Raw genomic sequence first — 21,275 nt, 5'->3', positions numbered from 1 at the left:
CTGAATTTGGTTTGCAAGTATTATACAGAGCATTTTTACATGTATGTTCATAAGAGAAATTGGTCTGTCATTCTTTTTCTTTGTTAGGTCTTTATGTGGTTTAGATATCAGGGTAACTGTTTCCTCATAAAATCTGTGATTAAAGGTGTGTACCATCACTACCTGGCTTCTGTGGGTAACTAGTGTGGACATTGGATTTAAAGGTGTATGTAACAACTGCCTGACATGTATGGCTGACTCATGTGGCTACTTTGCATTGATCTTCTGACAAAATTTGTTTATTAAAACACAAATAATATACCACTATAGTCCTTTTTTTTTCAATTCAAGGAGATTTTAACTTCAGTAGAATGAGAGGGAAAAGTGGTCTTTTATCTCGTTACCTAGTATTATTTTGCAAGGCAAACTGGAAATTTTAATAAATTAAACAGTATGCACACATATTGAAATAATCTCATTTCAGCTGTACAAAATGTAATTTAATATCAGAAACACACATAAAGTCACCCCACAAAATACAATTTAATTTAGTGTGTGGAAGTTAGGGGGTGACCATTATCTAACATAGGTAGAAAGTGAGACTTGGATTGAGGACTGTTCAGATGGTGTTTCTTTGTGTAACTTCTCTGCCTGCTGTACCTACCTCTGCTTCTATGTCTTATGGCCTCCTACCTCTAGACCCTTCCCTTCCCTCATCTCTTCAGTTATATGACTATTTTGGAACAAAATGGTAAAGTTTTAATTTTTCTAAATAACCACATTTATGCACATTTATTCTTAAATAGTCAAAGAATAGTGCTCTTAATTATATTCTTCAACCTATCCTAGTCATGCTTGGACACTGTAAAACTAAAACTAAAAACAAATGGATAATTTTGATATGCAAATGCAAGTCACTAATTCTAGAGATGAAATTTCCAAAGAAACTTGAAATCAAGACATAAAAAATTACAGTCTATAGACATTCTAAAAAATATAATGAATTCCATAAAAACCTATGGCAATGAGAGTATATTCGATAAAATCCCAGACAAAGAGTTCTAAAGAATAATCATAAGATACAATACAATACAATGATGAAACAAAGAGCTGGTTCTTTGAAAAAACAACAAAAGAGACAAACTGTTATCTAAACTAATCCATAAGCAGAGAGAGAACATCCAAATTAACAAAATCAGAAATGAAAAGGGGAACATAACAACCGATACTGAGGAAATCCAGAGAATCATTAGGTCATACTACAAAAACCTGTATTCCATAAAATTGGAAAAATGTAAAAAAAATGGACAATTTTCTGGATAGGTTTTCACATATCAAAAATCAAGAACAGGTGAAAATTTAAATAAGCCTATAAACTTCAAGGAAATAGAAGCTATCATCAAAAGCCTACCAACAAAAAAGCCCAGGGCCCAAAGGTTTTAGCCCAAAATTGTGCCAGAACTTCAAAGAAGAACTAATTCCTATGCTGCTAAGATTGTTCCACATAATAGAATGAATAGAATGAAGGAACATTGACAAATTCTTTCTATGAGGTTGAAGTTATCCTGATACCAAAACCACATAAAGACTCAACCAAGAAAGTGAATTACAGACGAATCTCCTTCATAAAAACTGATGTAAAAATACTCAATAAAATACAGGCAAACTGAATCAAAGAACACATCAAAAGAATAATCATCAACCCGGACATGCAGGGATAGTTCAATATATGAAAATATATCAATGTAATCCATATTAATAAAGTGAAAGATAAAAACCATATGATCAGCTCGTTAGATGATGAGAAAGCATTCGACAAAATCCAACACCCCTTCATGATAAAGGTCTTGGAGAGATCAGGGCTACAAGGAACATATCTAAACATAATAAAAATAATATACAGCAAGCCAACAGCCAACATTAAATTAAATGCACAGAAACCCAAAGTGATACCACTAAAATCAGGAACAACAAAAGGCTGTCCTCTCTCACCATATCTATTCATCAAAATTCTTGAAGTTATAGCTAGAGCAATAAGACAATGAAAGATCAAGGGGATGCAAATTGGAAAGGAAGAAGTCAAAGTTTTGCTATTCACAGATGATATGATAATATACATACATGACCGAGAATTTTACCAGGAACTAGTACACCTTCAGTAATGCAGCAGGATACTAGATCAACTCAAAATAAATTAGTAGCCCTCCTGTATACAAATGCTAAATGGACTGAGAAAGAAATTAGAGAAACATTGCCCTTCACATTAACTGAAAGTAACATAAAATACCTTGGGGTAATACTAACCAAGGAAGAGAAAGACCTGTTAAACAAGAACTTTAAGTTTTTGAAGAAAGAAACTGAAGAAGATAACAGAAAATTGAAAGATCTTCCATGCTCTTGAAAAGGTAGGATCAACATAATAAAAATGGCAATCCCACCTAAAATAATATTTAGATTCAATGCAATCCCCATCAAAATCCCAACACAATTTTTCACAAACCTTGAAAGAAAAATAATGACCTCCATATGGAAAAACAAAAAAACCCAGGATAGCCAACACAATCCTGTATAATAAAGGAATTTCCAGAGGCATCACCACCGCTGATATCAAGTTCTATTATAGAGCTACAGTAATGAAAACAGCTTGGCATTGGCATAAAAACAGAGAGGTTGATCAATGGATTCTAATCAAAGAATTGGATATTAATCCACATACCTCTGAACACCTGATTTTTGACAAAGAAGCTAAAATTACACAATAGATAAAAGAAAGCATCTTCAAAAATGGCGCTTGCATAACTGGGATATCAGCATGTAGAAGAATGCAAATAGATTCATGCCTATATCCATACACAAAACTATAGTTCAAATGGATTAAAGACCTCAATATAAGTCTGACCACATTGAACATGACAGAAAAATGTGGGAAGTAGACTTCAATGCATGGGCACAGGAGACCACTTTCTGAATATAAGACCAGTAGCACAGACACTGAGAGCAACCATAAATAAATGGGACCCCCTGAAACTGGAAGTTTCTGTAAAGCAAAACACACCATTAATAAGACAAAAAGACAGCCTATCAAATGGGAAAAGATCTTCATCAGTCCCACATCAGATATTGGACTGATTTTCAAAATATATAAAGAACTCAAGTAATTAGACATCAAAATATCAAATAATCCAATTAAGAGCAGGGTACAGAACTAAACAGAGAATTCTCAATAGAAGAATTTCTAATGGCTGAAAGACACTTAAGGAAATGTTCAACATCCTTAGGCATCAGGGAAATGCAAATCAAAACTACTATGAGATTCCATTTTACACCTGTAAGAATGGCTAAGATCAAAATCAGCAATGATAGCTTATGCTGGACAGGATGCAGAGTAAGGGGAAAATTTGGATTTTCCAATTGTGTGAACTACATGTTTTAAAAGTATGACCTAAGGATCCTTTGGACTGTCTTGGTGTCTCTTATTATGTTCTATTCTTTAATTCTGTTTTTTTTAATTTGTGTAGTATTTCTTTGCCTTTTATTTGGTTTAGATAAGGCTTTGACTATCTTGTTGATTTTCTTAAAGAACAATCTTTTTGTTTCACTAATCCTTTGAAGTGTTATTTTATTCTATTTTACTGATTTAAGTCCTGAATTGATTATTTCTTTCTGTCTGCTCTTCTTGGGTATGCCACTTCTTTTTGTTTTAGAGCTTTCAGGTTTGCTGTTAAGTTGTAAGTATGAGATCTCTCAAATTTCATTATGTCAGCACTTAGTGCTAAAAACTTTTCTCTTAACACTAATTTCAATGTACCCTGTAAGTTTGGGTATGTTCTGCATTATTTTCATTGAAATCTAGAAAGTCTTTAAGTTCTTTCTTATTTCTGTCTTGATCCAGTTTCATTCCATAGAGAGTTGTTTCATTTCCATGAGTTTATAAGTTCTCCATATTTTTGTTGTTGAAATCCAACTTTAATCCCTGGTGGTCTGATAGGATGAAGGGAGGTATTGTATTTATTGAGTCCTGCTTTGTGTCTGAGTATTTTGTCAATTTAAGAGAAAAATCCAGGAAGTGCTTAGAAGAAGGTGTATTCTTTTGTGTTTGGGCACAATATTCTATAGATATTGGTTAGGTTTATTTGTTCTATAATGTCTGTTAGCTATAGGGTTTCTTTGTTTAGTTTTTTTATGGATGACCTGTCCATTGGTAATACTGGGGTATTAACGTCTCTCACTATCAGAATTTGAGAGTTATTATGTGACTTAATCTGTAGTAGCATTTCTTTTACAAAAGTGGGTGGCCTGGGCTTGGGTCACAGATGTTAAGAATCAAAGTGTCACCTTGGCAGATATTTCCTTTGGTGAGTATGGAGTGTTCTTCTCCATCTCCTTTGCATAATTTTGGTTTGAATTCTATTTTGCTATATATTAACAAGGCTACACAAGCTTCCTTCTTATTTCCACTTACTTGGAAAATCATTTTCAAGTCCTTTATCCTCAGGAAGTGTCTTTCTTTGATGCTGAAAGCCATTTCTTGTATGCAGAAGAAGAATGGATTCTGTTTTCACAACCATCCTGTTTGTGCCCTTTTATTGGGTGAATTGAGACTGTAGATATTGAGATGTATCAATAACAATAATAGTTAATTTCTATTATTTTGCTGTTGTTGTTTTGTCTGTGTGTGTGTGTGTGTGATGGAGGAGGGTCATCTGTCTATGTGTTACTCTCATTTGTTAATAAAGAAACTGTCTTGGCTTTTTGATAGGGCAGGATTTAGATAGGTGGAGTAGACAGAACAGAATTCTGGGAGAAAGAAAGCATAGTTGGTCAGATGCCATGGATCCAGCCACCAGGTCAGACATGCTGAATCTTCCCCGGTGAGCCACACATTATTAGAAATGTGCTAGTCAAGATATGGGAGTTAGCCAAGAAGAGGGTAGAGCTAATGGGCCAGGCAGTGTTTAAAAGAATACAATTTGTGTGTTGTTATTTCTGGTGTTAAACTAACCATGCAGGAGCTGGGTAGGACAAAAAGCAGGCCTGCCCACAGCTCCATCTACGTGTGTATGTGTGTGTGTTTCTTCTCTTGTTTTCGTTTTACTGATGTGAAATGATTTTCTGTCTTTTCATGGGTGTAGTTAGTCTCCTTGATGAAAACTTCCTTCTGAAACCTTCAGGAGTGGAGGATTTAAAAACAGATTTTGTTTACATTTGACTTTATTATGGATTATCATGTCTTTCTGTATGTATAGTCTTTTTCATGTCAGGTTGACACAAGCTGAAGTCATCAGATAGTAAGAAGCTTCAAGAAAAACTGTTTCCATAATATACAGCTGTAAGGCATTTTAAAAATTAGTGATCAATAAAGGAGTTTCCAGTCCATTGTATGTAGTAGAAATCCTAGACTGCTCGTCCATGTTTCTACGACAAAGCAGGTTGAATAGGCCATGAGGTACAAGACAGCAAGCAGCACTCTTCCATGGCCTCTGTATCAGCTCCTTCCTCCAGGTACCTGCCCTACATGATTTCCTGTCCTTAGTTCCTTTGGTGATGAACACTGATGTGGTAGTGTAAGCTGAATAAACACTTTCATCCCCAACTTGTTTTTGTTGCAGCAATAAAAACCCTACCTGAGACCCTCCATCTACAGTGAGTGCAAGTTTTTCTGAGTATAATAGTCTGGGTTTGATTTTGTAGTCTCTTAGAATCTGTGGAACATTTGTCCAATCATTCCTCGTTTTTAGAGTCTCATTGAGAAATTAGGTATAAAAAGTCAGCTTTTGTATGTTGCTTGGTCTTTTTTGTTGTGGCTTTCTTTCTGGTCATATATATATACATATACATACATATATATATATATATATATATATATATATGTTTCTTATATCTATATATCTACATCTATATATGCTTCTTGTATCTTAATAGGCATGTCCTCGTATGGGTTAGGAAAATTTTCTTTTATGATTTTACTGAAAATATTTCTGGGCTTTTGAAATGGGATCCTTTCCCTTTCTCTTTTCCCATTATTTTTAGGATTGATCTTTTTATAGTGTCCTAAATTTCCCACATGCTTTGTGTCATGAATGTTTTTAGATTTAGCATTTTATTTTTGTTTCAGAGCTCTCAGGTGTGCTCTTAAGTCACTGGTGTGAGCATTCTCCACTTCCTTTATGTGGGCAATTAGTGCTATGAACTTTTCTCTTAGCACTGATTTCATACTGTCCCATAGGTTTTGGTATGTTGTGCCTTCATTTTTATTGAATTCTAGGAAACCTTTAATTTCTTTCTTTCTTCATTGACATAATGATAGTTCAAAATTTTACTGCTCAATTTCCATGACTTTCTTTCTTCATTGACATGATGATAGTTCAAAATTTTACTGCTCAATTTCCATGACTTTGTAGACTTTCTGAGAGTAGGAATGTTAAATTCTAAGTTTAAACCATGATGATTAGATAAGATACAAGGGGTTACTCCAAGGTTATTTTTATCTGTGGAGGTTTGCTTTGTTACTGAGTATGTGGTCAGTTTTAGAGACGGTTCCATGAGGTTCTGAGAAGAAGGTATAATCTCTTATGTTTGGGTGGAATGTTCTATAGATGTCTGTTAAGTCCGTTTGAGCCATGACATCTGTTAATTCTCTTATTTCTCTGTTAAGTTTCTGTCTGATTGACCAGTCTATTCAGCTTAAATGGAGAGTTGAAGTCTCCTACTGTTAGTGTGTCGGGTTTGATGTGTGACTTAAGCTTTAGTAACATTTCATTTACATGTAAGAGTGCTCTTGTATTAGGGGCATAGATGTTCAGGATTGAGACTTCCTCCTGATGGGTTGTTCCTGTTATCAGTATAAAGTGTCCTCCATCTCTTCTGATTGATTTTAGTTTGAAGTCTATTTTGTTAGATATTAGGATAGCTACACATCCTTGTTTCTTAGGTCCATTTGATTGGTAAACCTTTTCCCAACCCTTTACTCTGAGGAAATGTCTATCCTTGAGATTCAGATGTGTTTCTTGTACACAGTAGAAGTCTAGATCCTGTTCTCATATCCATTCTCTTAGCTTGTGTCTTTTTATAGGTGAGTTGAGTACATTGATATTAACAGATATTAATGACCAGTGGTTGCAAATTCCTGTTATTTTTTGGTAATAATGGTTGTGGGCTTCTCTTCTTTGAATTTTGCTGGTGGGAGGTTATCTGTTGCCTAGGTTTTTGTGGATGCATGTAGCTTCCTTGGGTTGGGGTTTTCCTTCTAGTACTTACTATCTGTATGCCTGGGTTTTCTGACGCATAATGTTTAAATCTGGTCCTGTCATGGAATATTTTGTTTTCTTCTTCGATGGTGATTGAAAGCTTTGCTGTGTATAGTAGTCTGGGCTTGCATACGTGGTCTCTTAGTGTCTGCAGCACATCTGCCCAGGACTTTCTGGCTGTCATGGTTTCCATTGAGATGCTGAGTGTTTAATTCTGATAGGCCTACCTTTATATGTTACTTGAACTTTTTCATTTGCAGCTAATAATATTTCTTTATGCTGTATGTTTTACATTTTGATTATTATATGGTGAGGGAACTATTTTTTTTGATCCAGTCAATTTGGTGTTCTGTAAACTTCTTGTACCTTTATAGGAATATCCTTCTTTAGGTTGGAAAAGTATTTTTCAATGATTTTGTTGAATATATTTTCTGTGTCGTTGAGGTAGATTTCTTCTCCTATTCCTGTTACTCTGAGGTTTGATCTTTTCATGCTGTACCAGATTTCCTGGATGTTTTGTGTTAAGAATTTGTTAGCTTTAATATTTCTTTGACCAATAAATCAATTTTCTCTATAGTATCTTCAATACCTGATATTCTTTCTTTTATCTCTTATATTCTGTTGGTTATACTTGCCTCTGTAGTTCCTATTCATTCACCCAAATTTTCCATATCCGGAATTCCTCTATTTGCATTTTTTTATTGTCTCTTCGTGTCTTGAACAATTTACTTCACCCGTTTTATTGTTTTTTCTTGGTTTTCGTGAGTTTTTTTGAGAGATTTATTAATTTCTTCCAATTTTTTGTTTGTCTTTTCCTCCATTTCTCTAAGGGAGTTTTTCATTTCCTCTTTAAAGGTCTCCATCATCTTCATAAGGTTATATTTAAAGCCATTTTCTTCTGCTTTTTCTGAATTAGGATCATCAAGTTGTGTGATCACTGGATTCTGGTGTTACCATGTTGCTTTTTAGGTTGTTGGATGAATTCTTGCATTGGTGCCTACCCATCTCTTCCTTCAGTTGATGCTGGCAGTGTCTTTGTGTCTTGGTCCAATCCTTGTAGTGGCTGTCTGAGTCTTTGGGAATTGTTCTTGGTCTACTCTGTACTGTCAATGTCTGTATCTCAGGGAGCCACTGAGGTCTCTTTTAGCCTGCTCTCTTGGTCTTCTCTCCTAGTTTGCTCTCTTGGTTCAGTCTGTGCAGTCACAGCTTGTGCTTTAGAGTACCTCTCTTGGCCCTCTCTTTTGGGCCTCTTAGCAGGAAACTCTCCTGCCTGTGGGCTGGCTAGATATGCTGAGGCAGGTGGGGAGAGGCACCTGAGGATTTGCCCCTCTATGAAGGTCCTAGAGAGTGGAGTTCCCTCCAGGCAGTTGGTCACTTACCTTTTGGTCCTTTCAATGTTGTAAAAAGCTGTGTTTTAGAGTTCCACTGTGGTTGCAGGAGGAGAAGTAAGTTTGGGGGCAGGATGTAGCTTGTAGCTTGTGGTGGGGGATGGGGGGATGGTGGTGGGTATTGTGGCAGCCTACCTGCAGGAAACTCTCTTGATTCCTGACTAGATAAGCTGCAGGGGTTGAATAGGGGCTCAGGGTTTTGCCCTACTATTGTAGGTCCTAGAATGTGAGGTGTCTAGTCGCATGGCTAGTCACTCACTCCTTGGTCCTCTCTGTATTGTAGCAAGCTGTGTTTCAGAGTTCCACCAACCTTACAGGAGAATAGGTGAGTTTGGGGACAGGATTCAACTTGTAGCTTGTGAGGTCTGGTGGATGGGGGTGGGTATTTGGGCAGCCTACATGCAGGAAACTCTCTTGGTGGCTGGCTAGAAAAGCGAGGCAGTTGGGAGAGGGGCCGGGGATTTTGCCTCACTGTGAAAATTTTAGAGAAGTGGGTGTTCTGCCAAGTGATTGGTCACTCACCTATTGGTCCCCTCTGTATGATAGCAAGTTGTGTTTTCCTAGATTTAATATTTTCTTTAACCAAGTATCTATTCCTTATATTGTATGTTCAACGACTGAGAGAGATTATTTTGTATCTTGTATTCTATTGGCAAAGCATCTGTTAGTTCCTGTTCCAGGTTCATTCATTTTTCATTTCCAGCATTCCCTCAGTTTGGACTTTCTTTATTGCTTCTATTTCCATTTTCAGGTCTTGGACAGTTTTATTCTTTTCCTTTAATTGTTTGTTTATAGTTTCTTGGCATTTTTTAAGAGATTCATTCATTTTGTCCAATTGCTCGTTTGTGTTTTCCTGACTTTCCTTTAGGGATTTATTCATTTCCTTTATACAGAACTCTATCATCTTCTTACCGTTGGTTTTTAATTCTTTTTCTTATGCTACAGCTGTATAGAACGTGTTTTTTTCCTTGGTTTTCGTTTCCTCTCTGGATTTTAGGAGATTGTTGGAAGCTAAGGGGAGGAGTATACAGAGGTCACTGGCCTGTGAGAGCATCAAGAATCATGGATGGGGGTGGGAGAAGAAGCTCCCCCTGGTGTTCTGTTGTTGGGCTAGGGATTACCCTGAGGATTCAATCTGGGGGAAACAGGAGTGGAGAAGGTCTTGGGGTGAGTGGCCTACATAGTCCTTTCGTGGGCATGACTGTGTTTGAACAGGAAATATCTGCCTGAGTTGGGGGTTGGGACACAGTAATCATGGAGCCTGGGAGGATTAACTTCTATTAGAAGCTGGAGAGTGGGGATGTTGAAAGCGAATGGCCTAACTGGTCTCATGGAATATGTGGCCTGTGTTTGAACGTGGGGGGGGGGGGGGTGTCTGTGTCTGCCTGAATCAAAAATGCAGTATTTTTAAATAAAAGCAAAACAGAAAAGGAGAAGGGAACGACTGACAAAAAAGCTTAGGTTTCACTACTGGCCTAGCATTCTTGAGGACCTTGGCTTGACCTCCAGTGCCTTTCCCATTAGTTGAGTATTAGTTAAGCATATTGGTTTCTTTCAGCTGTTATTATAAATTATGAAAATCAGTAGCTCAAAGCAATAAAAGCATCACTCTCAGGTGGAGCTACAAATCCAACTCTAAAATTTATATTTTTAATAATTCCTTGAGAATTTAACATAATGTATTTTGATCATATTATAGATCTCAATTTTTCACAGGTCATGTTCTCTGTCCTTAATTCCCTATTCAACTAACTTTGAAGTGCTGTCTTCTCTTCCTTCTACTTCTTCTTTTCCCCATTGAGTCAAGTTTGGGTTACCTAATTACTCTTGGGAGTGGGACCTGAACTGGAGTTGGTTTCCCTCCCCCAGATGCTATAACATGCCAGTGGCACTTCAGCTAGTACTCCTCCTGCTATGCTATGATTTTGTCGGGTTAGAGCTAGTATAAGACTCATACTTTATCCAATTTTTAGAAATGTTTATTCTTACCACAGGTAATCCAGGTGTTTATTTGAGTAATGAACATTCTTATAAACTGTATGACCCCCAGGCCATGGTTTAGTTGTTGCTGTTGTTGTGGTTGTAATTGTCAGTTGTCTTCTTCTTCATCATCTTCTTCTTCATCTTACTCTCACTTTCCAAGGTTAAATCCTATTTGAAAAACTCTAGACTTGTTTGATACATTTTATTTAAAGAAGTTCTTCCAAATGTCTTAAGAGGGTTTAAAATGATCCATGTCCCATCCAGCTTTAGCACTGGGATGAGTGTATAGAGATGTTACAGTTCCAAGACAGGGCCTCTAAAATGGCAGTGCTGATGGCAATGTTTTAGGGAGATGGTCCAACTCTCAGCAGGGTTTGGCCATGCTAAAAGACTTGTTTTTTTACCCTGAGAAACAGAAACTGAATTTTTTCTCAGAAAGCCTTTAAATAATATCTGAACACTCCTCAGTGCAGTAACCATATGTGAATGCTCTTGACCATGGCTGACCTGTCTCTTCTCTATGACCAAGTCCCCAGGCTAACCCAATTGGATATTCCAAAATCAGAGTTCAGTGGACATGGAAAAGATAAAATTAAATGAAGCTACATAAGTTCAGAAAGGGAAAACAATATTATCTCTCTCATTTGCAGATCTGACCTATAATGTATACATGTATATATGTAAAGGGGTAACGCTAAAATCTAAAGAAAGGAACTTTTGGAAAGACGGGGATTAATCCAGGAAATAACCTGAAAAATTGACAAATTTGTTGACATGAAATTAAAAATTCTTTTGCCTTGCAAAGAAAATAAACACCATAATGAAAGACAACCTACATAATAAGAAAAAAGTCTTTGTCAGATAGCTTATTCATATTGAGAATGTATAAAAATTCCAAAATTAAATATCTCCAACTCCAAATCTTTCAGCATATAAATGAGCCAATGGACTGAACAGATAGACCTCAAAAGGAGAAATGAAAACAGTGAATGAAGTTTAAAATTTAATTTTTTTAAATTAATTAATTTTTTAAAAAAAAACTATCTTTTGTCATAATATATACCAATCCAAGTCCCCACTTCCTCCACCCTCCCAGTCCATCTACCTTCTCCCCACCCTACTCCACATTCACTCCTCAGAGAGGGTGAGGATTCCCAAGGTCCAGCACATTGTTTTGAGGTAGAACCAAAAAACCCTGCCCGTCCCACTGTTTTTAGGTTGAGCAAGGTATTCCTCCAAAGAGAATAGCTTCCAAAAACCCACATAAGCAATAGGGATAAATCCTGGACTCACTGCCAGTGGCTCCACACTTCGCCCCAGTCATAAAACTGTTATCCACATTCAGAGGGCCTAATTTGGTAATATGCTGGTTCCCTGTCAGGCTGGGATTGGTGAGCTCCTATTATATCAGGTAAGCTGTTTTAGAAGGTATCCCCATCATGGTCTTGACATCTTTGCTGGTATTCTCACTCCTTCTACTCTTCAAGTGAACTTTGACAGTGGGGAAGACAGAACTGAATGCTGGAAGAAAGAAAGGTGGAGTAAGGGAGAGACACCATGGAGCCGCCAGAGACAGACATGCCAAATTTTCTCAGTAAGCCACTGCCACAGGGCGATACACAGATTAATAAAAATGGGTTAAACTAAGATGTAATAATTAGCCAATAAAAAGTTAGAGCTAATGGGCCAAGCAGTGTTTTAATTAATATAGTCTCTGTGTGGTTATTTCGGGGCTAAGGTAGCCATGTCACCAGGACCAGCAAGCACCCTCTTCCTTGCAACACAGTCCAATGCTCCATGGTTGACTCTGCATCTGCTTCCATCTGTTGCTGGATGAAGATTCTATGGTGACATTTAATGTAGTCATCAGTCTGACTACAGGGAAGGCCAGTTCAGGGACCTTTCCACTATTGCTTAGGGTATTATCTGTGGTCATCTTTGTGGATTTCTGGGAATTTTACTAGTGACAGGTTTTTTGCTAGCCCCATAATGGCTCCCATGTATATAATATGTTTTAATCAAATCTACTCCATCATTCTCTCCTTTTCAGTTCTAATCCCCACTATTACATTTTCCTTCCAATATCATGTACGGCCTTAATTAAAAATATTATGCTCTGAGTCCATTTAGTTTAACCTCTATATGCATTGATGTGGGAGTATGGGTAGCCTCTCATAGCCCACATACAGACAATATTGACTCTCCCGCAGCAATCATCAACTGCTAATAGCTTCTCACCAGGAGATAGGACATCACGAGTCCAACCTCCTACCGTGATCCATGCTGGGAGTTTGGCTGGCTCAATTTTATCCAGGGTTCCACGTGTAGTCCCAATCATTTCAACTTCATGTGTACAGCTGCACTACTATAACTGCCAAACACTGCACACTGATCAGACACATGGATCAAAGCATTAGAACTGAGAATAGGTATAAGCCCACTCTCCTATAGCCACCTGACTCTTGACAAAGAGGCCAAAGATAAACCTTGGAGAATAGATAATATCTTTAATAACTGGTCTGATTATTTGCATAGTTCCATGTAGAAGAACAAAACTAGATCATTATCTCATCCCTGCAAACATAATTGATCACTGGTTAATGCCAGTCGTTTTCAAGAGATCTTTTCTTTAGACTTTACCTACACTTTCACCTATCTACATCTATTCACATATACATTGGAGGCCACGATCTGCATGTGAGGGAGAGCATTTTGTTTTCTCATTCTGAACTTGTGCTTCCTCACTTAACACTGTATTTTTCCATGTCCATGGAGCTCAGATGCTGAAATTGCCACATGGGTTAATGTAGGAACTTGGTCAGAGAGAGGAGACAGATGCAGTCAGGAGTGCTCAGTCAGCACTTAATGCTTTCTGAGAAATGATTCAGTTTCTGTTTCTCAGCAAAACCAAGCCCCAGCCTAGTGGGAAACAGACAAATACCCTAAAATATCACCATCACCTCTGAGATTGTGGAGGCCCTGTCTTAGATATTTAATCTTTCTATACTCTCATCCCAGTGCCAAAGCTGGATGGGAGCAAGATCATTTGAGCACTCTTAAAGATAGTTGGAGAGTTTCTTTAACTTCAGTGTATTAAGGCAAAGAAAGATGTATTAAGTTTAGAAAGTGAAGGTAAAATTAAATGAAATATAAACAAGAAACAATAATACTTAGGGAAGAAAACCATTTACAGGAACATTTACTCAAAAAATATCTGGCTCATTTTGGTTAGAATGGGCATTTCTATGAATCTGGATATGTATGAGTCTTACACAAGCCCAAGCCAGACAACATTACAGCATACAGGAAAAGTTGGGCATAAAAGCACATTGCTAGCTGAGCACCATTAGCTTCTGATAGCTCCTAGGAGAGGGAGCAGTGTGACCACACTCTAGGGCAGGCTACATTCCCAGGAGTATTTAGACAGCCCCAACTGGGTTCCATAGGAGAAATAAGAGTAGGAGGAAGAAAAGGAGGAGGAGGAGGAGGAGGAGGAGGAGGAGGAGGAGGAGGAGGAGGAGGAGGAGGAGGAGGAGGAGACGACTTAACATTCTGTGAAAGGGGAGATAAGGATAGAGAAAGGCAAAAACTGCATGGTTTTAAATTCTCAAAGAATTAATAATGATATGATTTTTAAAGTGTATATTCTAGATGCACCTGAGAATAAGTTTTTTCCAGGACTGTTTGTAAAAACAGCAAAAGAAACTAATGTACTTACTATTTTGTTGTTATTGTTGTTGGCAGTGGTGCAAGATCTCTGTGTGTGTGTGTGTGTGTGTGTTTCTGTGTCTGTGTGTCTGTGTCTGTGTGTGTCTCTGTGTGTGTGTCCCTTCTATTGATTTTGCTGGTGTGACATTATTTCATAGACTTTCATGGGCATAGTTTACCTCCGTTGGTTGGAGTTTTTCTAGTGCCTTCTGTGTGGCAGTATTTGTAAATAGATATTATTTAAATATATCTTAAATGGAATATTTTATTTTTCCCAACTATGTTGATTGAAAGCTTTGCTGGATATAGTAGTTTGGGCTGGCATCTATGGTCTCTTAGAGTCTATTGCACATCTGTTTAAGCTTTTTTTGGTTTTTGGAATCACCGTGGAGAAGTCAGGTTTAATCCTAGTAGGCCTGCCTTTATATGTTACTTGGTACTTTTCCCTTTGAGTTTTTTTTAATTCTTTCTTTGTTTTGTACGTTTAGTGTTTTGATTATTATGTAGCAGGGGGATTTTCTTTTCTGGTTCAATCTATTGAGAGTTCTGTATGCTTCTTATACCATGATAGGCACCTCCTTTTTTAGGTTAGAAAAATTTTCATCTATGATTTTGTTGAAAATATTTTCTGGGCTTTTGAGCAGGGATTCTTCTTCTGCTATTCCTACTGTTCTTTGGCTTGGTCTTTTCTTAGTGTTCCATATTTTTTCTATATTTTATATCAGTATTACTTTAGATTTAACATTTGATTGTCTGATTATCTATTTCTTCCATTGTATCTTCAATACCTAAGAGAGATTTTCTCTTCCGTCTTGTATTGTTTGTGAAGCTTGTCTCTGTAGTTACTGTTTGAGTTCATTAATTTTTCATTTTCAGGATTCCCCCAGTTTGTGTTTTCCTTATTACTTCTATTTCCATTTTCAGGTATCAAACAGTTTTATTCATTGAGTTCATCTATTGGTTTGTATTTTGTTGGCTTTTTTAAGGAATTATTTTATTTATTTCTTTTGATTGTGTTTTCCTGGATTCCTTTTAGGGGTTTATCAATTTCTTCTTTCAGGACCTCTATTATCTTCATATAGTTAGATTTAAGGTCTTTTTCTTGAGCTTCATTTATGTTGAAATATTCAGGCTCTGCTGTGGTAACATAGTGGTCTCTCCCTGGAGAACTCTATTGATTATTTTTTTATTTTGTTGTCTTGACATCTAGGTTTGGGATGCTAGTAGCTCTAGGCACTAATTTATGAGCTTGTCTATGATAGGCAGGTGCTTTGTTCCCTGGTTTCTGTTTCCCCTCTGAGTTCTCAGAGAGCATGATGGCTGTCAGTTGCCTGTGTTTTCAGGGCTGCTCAGCAGGTGTGTTCACAGGGAATGGTCGCTAGCTGGGCTAGAGGCTGGGATATAGTTATGAGTGGCAGGAGGTTAGAAGGGTATGGTTCCTGCAGTCCACAGGAACTGTTAACATGGATGGAGGGTGTCTGTTGCTGGTGATCTGTTATAGCACTAGGGACAAAACTGAGAGATGGGGTCTAGGGAACCAAAGAGGGAGAGAGGAGAAGGTCTATGGGAAGCCTACTTGGCTTTCTGCCTGGCATGGCCTATGTTGAGCAGGAGGTGCCTGCTGGAACTGGGGTCTGGGATACTGCAACAAGTGTTTGTGGGGTGGGTGAGGTTAGAGGGGATGGTCTATAGGATCCACAGGAGGTGTGGGCAAAAATGAAGAGAGGCTGTAGATGGTAATCTGTTGCAGTGCAAGGGAGAAAGACTGAGTGATTGTGTCTCTCAGAGCAGAAAGAGCTCTAATATCATAATGTTTGGAAGCTAGTATTTTAGTGTGACAGCAATTATCTATAAATGATGGTTTTTACATAAAGTCTATTGCGACCTTCTGTAAGTTGTATCTTAGAGAAGAGTCTTTAAGCAACAAAACATTAAAATAAGAAATAATTATATATGTGCATCAGTTTAAAATTTCTCTATAGAGAAAACATAAAAAAATCTTTTCATTCAGTCATTTTTTCAATAGTAGTTAATAATTAATTCTGAATATGTCAATTCTGAACTTTAAAAAGGTTGTTGTTCACATATTAAAACATAAAAAAGTCTTTGTCTTTTATTTATCTGGAAAAAGATATCCATTTCTTGGTAAAAATTACAGGATATTTAGATGGAAAAAAGTATATGGAAAGAGACACAATTATCTTCTATACTATTAGGACACATTTCTGCTTCAAGTTCTAAAAAAATATGCAGGTAAAAATTATGAACAGCCCCATAAGGACATGCTACTAAATGTTTCTCTTAGTTCTGAGTTGCAGATCACCTAGAGCAGGTGATGTGGACTGGAGGGAAACAAGACTCAGCAGTCATAAGAATTAGCAAACCCAGATGCACAGAGATAGTGGTGTGTGCCAAGTCCAGAGCAAGAGAGTGAGAGAGGCACCAACACTACCAATCTCAAAGATAAGGCTGGGCACCTGACAGGACTACGCTCTGGATGACTAACTGCCTTTGTTCTTATTCTTATGACGTGCCCTACATGGAGATATGATAGGAAATCTCTATAGAGTAATTCAGTCTTCTCAGACTTAAGTCTTTTGAATAGTGTGTAGTTTAAAGATTCTCTTGAAAAGAAACTTTTCAGCTTCATATGGAAATACATAGACACAGAATACCTAAACCAGTCCTGAATAATAAAAGAATTATTTTTAGCTGCATTAGCTGGAAGTATCCACTATCCCTGATTTCAAGCTGTACTACAGAGCTAAAGTTATAGGAACTGAATTGTATTGGCTCAAAAACAGACATACCAATCAATGGAATCAAAATGAAGACCAGACATAAATCCAAATTCCTAGTGACAACTATTTTTTTATAATGAAGCCAGAAACACACATTGGGCAAAAAGATATATTCCACAGCTGGTGCTTGTCAAACTAGATGGATTTTTGTGGAAAAATCTAAATACAGCCAGGTTGAAAGAGATATAGAGAGTAGGCAGAGTCAGGGAGATACCATGTAGCTGCTGAAGGAGAAGGACAGGACATTCTGGAATTTTACCCAGCAAGTCGCAGCCTCGTGGAGATACAAAAATAATAGGGTTAATTTAAGATGTAAGAGTTAGTTAATATGAAGCCTAAGCTAATGGTCCAAACAGTGTGGTAACTAAAAAAAAAAAAAGATAAAGAAGAAGAATCCAAATACATCCATACTTATTACCCTGAACAAAATTCAACCCCAAATGAATCAAGGCCCTCAACATAAAATTATTATTTATAGTTTAGTATATTTATGGGATTCCCTAGTGTACAAAACAAGTACATCTCTGACTCTTGTGCCTTTTCTTGAGTTCCTTTGTTTCTGTTTATTAATCCCAATGCATTCATATCCGTTTATTATCATTATATTATATTATAATCCTTTAGAAACCTGTCTGTTTTTTTAATGAAAGGCAAAAAGGAATGGATCCAAATGGGGGTAGAAATAGGGATTAAGCAGCAGAAGTAGAGAGAGTGGGAAAAATAATCAGCATATATTATGTGAGAAAAAAAAATCTTTTGATGGTGAAGGGAAAAACAGAAATATAATGAAAGATACGGTAATAAAGACAACATGGTAGTAGCATGGGAAAATAGACAAATAAACCAATGAAATATTATAAAGATCCAAAAATAAAGTGACAAAGCTATGCCCAGTTAATTTTTGACAAGAAAAGCAAAATATACAATAAAAAGAGGCAGTCTATTCAGTGAATGGTGCTGCCAAACCTGGATTCTATTTGCAAAAGAATGAGTGTAGATTCATTTCATCCATCATACAAAAATCATTTGATATGGAACAAAGACTTTAGTACCAGTGAAATAAAAATGTCAATCAACAAGCTGGCACATGAAGTGAACAGACAGTTTAAGAAAAGAAAGAAAGAAAAGAAAGGAAGGAAGAAAGAAAGAATAGAAAGAAAAGTGATCAATGAGTATCAAGAGAAATGACAAATTTCATATCACTAATCATCAGGGAAATGCAAATGAAAACCACTTTGAGAGAGCACTTGATTGGGGTCATAATGACTCTCATCAACAAATCTGAGAATAAATGACAGGATGTGGGGAGAGAAGACTCTTCATTCACTATTGGTAGGGGCAAAAATAAAGCCAGGTGGAAATCAGTTTAGATGTTTTTCAAAAACTTAAAAATATAACTATCATATGGCTCAATTGTTTCACTCCTGGACATATATCCAGAGAGCTCCTTACCCTACAAAAGAAACTTTCACTTCCAAGAATTTTTTTAATTATTTCTAATTTTTGAGAATATAATCCATTATAATTACAACATTATACTCTTCAGTTTCCACCACACCTTTGCATCTACCACTCCTGTATTCAGTAGGGCAAAAAAAAAACTGGAATCAATCAAGATGTCCATCAACAAGTGAATGGATAATGAAAACTGTAGATAGATAGATGATAAATAGATAGATAGATGATAGATAGATAGATAGATAGATAGATAGATAGATAGATAGATAGACAGACAGACAGGCAGATAGACAGATAGACATGAATCTATCCATAGCTTCATAAAGCACATTCTGACTGTATAGAGGTTCAAAGACGTGTATAGACTTTGGATTTGGTTAAATTAGTGTGTGATTATATATATTAAATATATATGATAAAATTAAATCAAAAAACACAAGCAAAAGGACTGATGTTCTAGTAATGTGTGTGACAAGACAGCACTGACACTTTCTATCTAATAGAAATTACCTAGAAGTCCCCCTGCAGCTTGGGACTGGAGGTCCCTCTAATTCCAGGTCTGAAAAAAACAACTCCTGGATGCAAAATGATTGCATTTGGGTGTTTTCCCATTTCCTGGATCCCTGCAAACCCAGAAAGATTTCACATACGTAACCATCTGAGGTCACTCACTTTCTGGTTTTCCTTCCTGGGTTACAGCTTCTCTGTCTCTGGCATTCCCTATGGTGGGATACCTTGCAGAGCCTTGATGCCCAGTGTGGGAGAAGGGCAATGGGGGAGAGATTTGGTCCTGCCTCAAATAGATTTGCCAGGCTTAGTTGACACCCTGTGGGAGGCCTTACCCTCTTTGAGAAGTGGATAGGAAATGAGGGAGAAGGTGGGAGAGGGGAACTGTGGATGGAATGCAAAATGAATTTTAAAACCTTCACATGTATTTTGTAGTCTGTTTTACATTCCTAACTAGGACACAGCCTCTGTGGCCTCTGGCTTGGAGGAACATTTCCTCTCTGCTCTCTACTCTGCTGTTATGCTTTGCTGTTGTGTAATCTCAGAACTTTCACCTGTTTACATGGGTAGCACAGCCTCATTCCTAGCAATAGTCCTTTGGGCATGTCCTAGCACATCGGTCTGACTATGCTTATAACCCTTTGGGAATATCCCTACTGAGCATCTGGGATACAAGAGTCCTCTGCAATCTGTCCAAGTTTTCTAGGGTACAGATGCCACTTCTATCCAGAGTTGTATTGCGAGGTTAACACCTAAATGTTAACTCTGTGTATTGCCTCTCCCTTCTATTTTTGTTTATACAAAAGCAGGCCTGGTAACCAAAAGGAAGCTTGACTTTGGCCAATTCTTGCTGGAAAGTAACATTCTATAACTTTAAGATCTCTTGAGACATGGAGGATGCGATAGGGGAATATATGTAAAAACTAAAGGCTGGGAGGAAGAAAGGCAAAGTAGGAGAGAGCCACCAGAGTCAGACATGCTGAATCTTTCCCGGTAAGCCACTGCCACATGGCGATATACAAATTAATAGAAATGGGTTCAATCAAGACCTGAGAGTTATCCAATAAAAGACTAGAGCAAATGGGTCAAGCAGTGTTTTAATTAATACAATTTCTGTATGGTTATTTCGGGGCTAAGCTAACCTGGTGGCCAAGGTGAACAAGCAGTTCCTCCCTGCAAGAAGGACAAATAAAAAAGCAGACAAAAAAAAACTTTTTTAGGGGCTAAGATAGCCCAAGATAACGTGTGACATGCAGAATTCCAACTCTCCAAACTATTTGGAGTTCTAGTAAGTCAGCCTTGTAGGAAGTTTAGTGTAGGTTCAGCCTCCCCTCATCCCAAAACATAGTTAATAGTTTCCTGTTATCGTTTAATCAGCCCTGCCTCACTACTGAACAGAGGCTTTCAGTTTCATTTCTCACTCAAAGCCCTTTTCTCAAAAATGCTTATTTATATTCATTCATGGGTGAAAGGAGAGTTGTAAGTCTACTGTGTGTCTGTTGATTAACCAGTGTTTTTAGCAAGCTTTTTAAAAATTTTTTCCTTTTTCGTTTTCTTTTTTTTTCTTGTGCTGTCATTTCCCAATTTGTGCTCCATTGAAATTTTGAAGTAAGAAGACTTGATAACACAGTCATTTTTGTGTGTGTGTATGTTCAGGGCCTTGGGAAAGCTTCCCCAGCCATCAATAGTATTGTGTGTGGAGACTTGCTTACTGTGTGCAGTGGAGCCATGATGGAAGGAAAAAGCTACTTTACTCCAGCTATCCTGGAGTGGATTGAGTCTCTGGGGTCACTTTAAGCAATAGTTGTGCAAATAACCAGACCAAATGCTGGTGAGAAGCAAGGAGGAGCATTCTCTGCTGACAGTCAAGTTCCTTCCTTACTCCCTAGAAAACTACACTCTTTCCCTAGAAAAGTGGTTATCTGTCTTATAGACAAATATCTGAATCATCTCCTAAAGTAAGTGTGGAGGGAAAAGTATTCTTACATTCAAATCAAAGGTCTTCAACCATAAATTTCAAAAGAATGTATTTTAAAATGATATTCCCATAAGGATTACTTGAGGTTTCATGGAGTATTTCAACTTCCTATTTGTCATAATTTCTTAAAGTTTTCTTCCAATCCAACCATATTCTTAAAAGGAGAACATTTAAGTTACTTATAAACTCATAGTCCATTGCAAGCAACAATCACTTAGATAAATGC

The 21,275-nt window shown here is 37.2% G+C and overlaps 2 protein-coding genes across 3 annotated transcripts in view; one reads left to right on the top strand and one right to left on the bottom strand.

Annotated features, from left to right (window-relative positions):
* LOC142849530 (interferon-induced very large GTPase 1-like) overlaps positions 1–21,275 on the top strand; it is an 88,516-nt gene that overhangs the window by 45,191 nt on the left and 22,050 nt on the right. The window contains exon 1 of one of the 2 annotated variants that reach the window (XM_075971802.1): positions 8,808–8,939. The exons of the other annotated variant lie outside the window; for it this stretch is intronic. The gene's annotated coding sequence lies outside the window, so the exon portion shown is untranslated. Of the gene's footprint in view, positions 1–8,807; positions 8,940–21,275 lie in introns of those variants that run through there. 2 annotated transcript variants of the gene reach the window in all.
* The window catches only part of LOC142851304 (small ribosomal subunit protein eS6-like), a 36,725-nt gene that overhangs the window by 4,193 nt on the left and 11,257 nt on the right, over positions 1–21,275 (bottom strand).

Source organism: Microtus pennsylvanicus, chromosome 5, assembly GCF_037038515.1.
Source record: "Microtus pennsylvanicus isolate mMicPen1 chromosome 5, mMicPen1.hap1, whole genome shotgun sequence".
Lineage (NCBI taxonomy): Eukaryota > Metazoa > Chordata > Mammalia > Rodentia > Cricetidae > Microtus > Microtus pennsylvanicus.
The sequence above is the reverse complement of the archived record's forward strand: the minus strand, read 5'-3'. Positions and strand labels throughout refer to the sequence as shown.